Here is a 5386-nt window from a genome sequence, read left to right as displayed (position 1 = left end):
ATGCCCCAATCACAAAACCTGCAACAGAGAAAAGATACCAAAACACCTGAACCAACACAACTCAATTCTAATATCTGTAAGTAAGATGTGACCATGTGTTATGGATCATTTTTCTAAACCTATATCATTGAATCATTGTAAGTTGCTTTAGCATCAATCTTGCTGTATTTGGGCTCTTCTCAGTTTGGTGTTATTACTTACCATCATGTAGTGAGTTCTATACTTTAAAATTCCTTTCAAGGCCCTGAATGAAAAAAAAATGCCTTAAACTTCAAAACAAACTTTGCTTTAAAGTGCTTTCTACATCTCAGGTTGTCACTTGGCCCATAATAGCATAAAAATAATGTAATGGCACTCAACAGTCTCCAATAGACATTGTTACCACCAACGCCCAGGCTAATGCTAATCTGACCTCTTTCACATTCACTGGCTATGACGACAACACAGTCTTAACTGAGATTAAAAACACTGGCACAACAAGTAAGTAAACGTAGCTCTTTTTGTTGTCATTTGTGCGTTTGCACAAGATCTTACTCTCTCCATGTTTCGCGTGTGGGTTATTTTATTTTATTTTATTTTTTAGCTTGTTGCAACTGCATCTTCAGCATGCAGGAGCTCTCTGGCTTTTAATGTATTTTGGCTTTTTTCTTCAGTTAAATTTACACTTGATCACCAGAAAATGCATGTGGTCGGAGGTGATCTGCCAGGCCAGTTTGCAAGTACGTAGTTTCATCTTCATTGGGGCAATGATGAACACACTGTGGATGGCAAACAATACCCTATGGAGGTGAGATTATACAGTGTAGTGTAACTTTTGTACTAGTACTTTGTTTGTCATCACTTGTCCTGCCCATCTGTTTCAGCTGCACATTGTGAATGAGGTTGTGCATAATGACTCAACTATCCTGCCTGCTCTTTGTTTCTTCATTGAGAAATGTTTTTACACTTAAAAATAAAGGTTAAAAAAAAAAAAAATTAAAAGAACTTTTCAGTGAACACCTTTTATTTATTTATTTATTTATTTATTTTTTCTTTAGTGTGAAGAGCATTTTAAGAATTTAAATAAACTTTTGGAAAGATTCCATGGTTAAAGTCTCTTCATGGGATTATAGCTACCAATAAAGAACCTTATTTTAACTTAATTGTTTCAACACTGTTTAACTGTTTATTTTAGGATAATATTTTTGAAACAGAAAGCCACTTATGACACTGGAAAACCAGAAAGCTGAAAGACCTTCAAATCTTACCTGTCAAAAATCACCAATGCAGGCAAGTTTCAGGCAGTAAAAGTGGCACATACTTGCCAAATTTTTCATAAATGCATAATTTATCTTTGGGTATTATGCCCTGCCGTTTTTTTTTTTTTTTTTACCACCCCCGCCCTTTTAGTTGCTTCTGTGAAAAGAGGTGCACAAATGCCCTTTCTGCTTCAGTTCTCAGGCGATAAATCACTCAATATATCTCTATGGACGATCTTCTTCCTTGAGTGGACAGAACTAAATATTACCGTTATCTTGGTTCTTTGACCACACCAAACAAATTCACAGAGTTGGTAACTGCTGAAGTACATTTCCCTTTCTACAGCAGTAAAGTTTTGAAGTAGGAGTTCCAGTATCTTTGGTTTAATAGTTTTAAACCATTCTATTTCCTCCTCTCACTATTAGATTGACATGTTCAGTACAAGTGTATACATCAACAAGGGGACCAACTCTCCCCAAATGGTGAACATGTTCAGGGGTGTTCAGCTGGTCAACAGCAGGATTGTGACATCCCAGGTGGCTGGTACCAGAGCTACTGGTCCTGTCTCCCAAACAGTATTTGACTTGGATGTTCTAGATCCCTCTTCTGATTGCCAAACCCCTGAACCTTACACATTTGACTAGGAAACTGATGCACACTGGTAGGATTTGAGTGGGAGGGCTAATAATGTTATGGCACAAGTTAAGCGTTTAAAAAACAAAAAAAAAACATTACAAGTGTTTTATCATGTCCTGAAAACCATTGAAGAATTATACTTGTTCCATAAACTTTTAAGGTAACATCTCATGCAGATCTTGAATGAAATGTTTAAAGGCATCCAGCTAGTTCATGTATGTGTTCATCTTAACAGCAGCCAACACTACTTTTAACAAGTTATTACCTTTATACAACTTAAGCTCACTGTTTGGTGTGTGTGTATAAGCTTATTTTGTGTTTTTGAAACCCATGTTTGTGCACTTGATTTGGACTCGTTTAAGACTATTGTCAGTTTTGCACTTCAGGTCGAAACTAAGCTTTTTAATTTGTAATATAGTTCCTTAAAGGTATTGAGTCATCATCTGAGTTTAGAATGGGGCTTAAGTTGAATTGAAGTCTTGTTAGGCATTCTTAATTTGAGTAATTTTAAGAGCCAAGGTGGTTTTCAAAGAAATCTCTCAATGATTTGGCTGATGTCACTGGTGGAAACATCCCCCCCCCCCCCCCCCCCCCCCCCACCTGGTGGGATCCCAAGTGGGATTAAAATAACGACAAGAAAAAATATGAGAATTGGTTATAGCAAAATCTAGTTCAGAAATATATTTTATAGTGTCCATATACTGTGTATATATGTATTTGTGATTTTATGTGACACTAAAGACTAATTTGCTTTCTTTGCACAATGCATTTGTTTTGTGAAGACAAGAGGCAGGGTAATGGGAAAAAAATCCAAAAGAGTAATAGTTTATTTAGCCTAAATACCCTAATTAGACATTTGAAACATTATGCGGTAGGAACTCAAGGACCCATTGGTTCTTGTTTCCGGAAGAAGTCTTAACCTAGTATTCAGGAAGAATCTACAGCAGTTTTCTTTCATGTGTGAACCACAGGTTCTAGTGAACTTCAACAAACAAAAATGGGAAGGGCAGTATGACCAAAACATCTCAACAAAACTCCCAAAATCAGATGGCGGAAAAGACACGGTATGCAAGCTGCCCACAAATACCTGCCTCATAGAGCACACATTTTCCTCCCGTATTTGAATTGCCTTCGGAAAGATTTCAGCATCTCTTTCCTGAAAGTCAAAGAATAACCTCTCTGACTGTCATGAAGAATTAGATACAGTGGGGTATAGAAGTCTACACAACCCGGTTAAAATTGCAGCTTTGAGATGTAAAAAATGCAATAATAAAATCATGTCATTTTATAATGAGGCATGGTACTCTGAGAGCAAAATACATTCAGATTCTTCCAGTAAATTTAATTATAATCTTCTGGTCATCATTTAAGTAATGCTGATTAATCCTGAATTGGATGCGTTGGGATGACATTGTGAAGAAGTCTGTATTTCCAAAACATTGGATGTGCCATGGCTGTGCCGTAAAGGCCATCATCAACTAGAGTAGACGGTCCAAGGAAATGCACAAATGCACTCTGGTGTGGGCACAACAATGACATTTCAATAAAACAAGGCACCTGTCAAAAGAGACTTACAGTAACTGTCTGGACCATGTGGTAAGATGGCTAGTCGGAAGCCATTACTCCCTAAAAAACACACCAAACTGTGTGGCAAAATGTTTTATGGTCCAATGAAGGTCTGAACATTTGGGCCATTTGTTGGGCCAAAAGACTGCTCGTCAACCAAACACCACAGTACCCACCTGCAAAATGATCAGTCTGGAACTCTTTTGCAAGGATGGGTGAAAAATGAGAGGAGGGAAAATGAAGGATTCAAGAAGGCAAAAATACTGGTTGCTGTAAAAGCAAAAGATGTTTCAAACAAATACTTGCTGTCCAACCAACATATTTTAAGTATTTTATTTTTCTTTGTTTTTCCATAAAAGTTTTGATTTGTTTGTTACTTGAATTCAACTGACATTAATATTGCATTAAAGGTCTAACATGATCTATGTCGGATTAATTTTAATCTCAAAAGGCTTTGGTTTTATCAGGAGTTTCCCACACTCGTAGAGTTTTGGTAATTCTAATGGTATAATTTATCCTTTTCCCACCTGTAAGGTTTCTGTGCCAAGGAGAGACAAGATTGAGACACTGCCTATGTTATTCTATCAACTTTATCCACTTTTAATCTGTCTAGACCATTAGCAGATATAACTGTTCATGCTATAGCATCAGGCTACATTTGCACATGGATAATGGGTCTCATTCAAGTGTGTGTAAACAATAATTTGTAAGTGAAATCTGCATACAAACTTGGGCATGTGGCCGGTCATTTAGAATACTCCAACTGAATGAGGTTAAGAACAATTTAATGTGCATACGCACATGTTGTGAATTATGCAGAATTTTTTCATGAGAAGTTCTGATTTTATACGAATATGAAATCATTCACAAAATTATTAAATGAGACCCAATGTCTTGGCAGAATATTTCCAGATTTCTTGTAGTGCATGTTACAATATTTTATCTTTATAAAAAGGCAACTAATTATGTTGCATTGCTAGAATTAATGGAAAGCTGCTTTAGTTTCCTTCACCTACATTATCTGTTTCACATCCACAGTGGCTCGACTTACAGGATTTTTTGTTTACATTGGAGAAGCTGTGGGAAAAACACTGTTTCTTACCCCCAACATTGTTTGCATGCAATAACAAAACATCATAATAAAGGCAAAGATCATGGGGGTGCAGTACCTGTAAACTTCATGGCCGAGCAAATCCAAGGCTGCTTTGCACCAATACACAGATTCTGTTCTGTTATTTTGTCTTCTGTCACAGTTTGGTTGGAAAACATGGAGAAAGCTGAGGCAAGGATTTATATGCAAAAATTAAGATGATACAGGAAAATAAAGTTAGCCTATATTATTAATAAACAAATCAGTAACTTAAGCAACTAAGGACACAGGGACTAAAAACAGGTAAAGAAAAAGAACTCAAAGAACTAAAACAGCATGTGACACTACCATTCCTTCCAGTAGGCAAAACCTGGAACTCTACAGAAAACAAAGTTTATGTTTTGGGGGAGTGGGGATCGACAGAACAGGGAACCACCAGAGTATTATTATATAAGCATCTGTCTCCACATCTCACTGAGAAAAGATGTGAGAAAGCTTCTTTCTCACATATACATTTGTTCCTTTTCCTCCACTTCCTTCACTTCAACCATCCTTTCCTTCACCCAGCTCACTCATAATGGTCAATAGCATAATATAATGTTCTATATGAAAGCAAGTGATATTTACAGTCATGTTTTGTATCGTTTGAAATGTCCCAAATCGACTGGTCTCAATCTTACAAGAAGTAGACTTAAAGGTAATAAAGATCCTAAGAGTTTAGGAATATGCTGCTTACTGTATAGGGTGTGTCCTTTTCCAGTGTCTTTCATGCAAATTACCATCAGTCCCCAAAGGTGTAAACTCTGTACTCTCAACCCAACTCTAGGACAATGTAGATGATGTGGGGAAAATTTA

General features: G+C 36.7%; 1 pseudogene; it reads left to right on the top strand.

The window, feature by feature from the left end:
* LOC122147120 lies at positions 1–1964 on the top strand (annotated as a pseudogene).
* The last annotated feature ends 3422 nt before the right edge of the window (positions 1965–5386 follow it).

The sequence above is a fragment of the Cyprinus carpio genome, chromosome A12 (genome assembly GCF_018340385.1).
Source record: "Cyprinus carpio isolate SPL01 chromosome A12, ASM1834038v1, whole genome shotgun sequence".
Taxonomy (NCBI): domain Eukaryota; kingdom Metazoa; phylum Chordata; class Actinopteri; order Cypriniformes; family Cyprinidae; genus Cyprinus; species Cyprinus carpio.
Note: the sequence above shows the minus strand (reverse complement) of the source record. Positions and strands in the feature narration are given on the sequence as shown.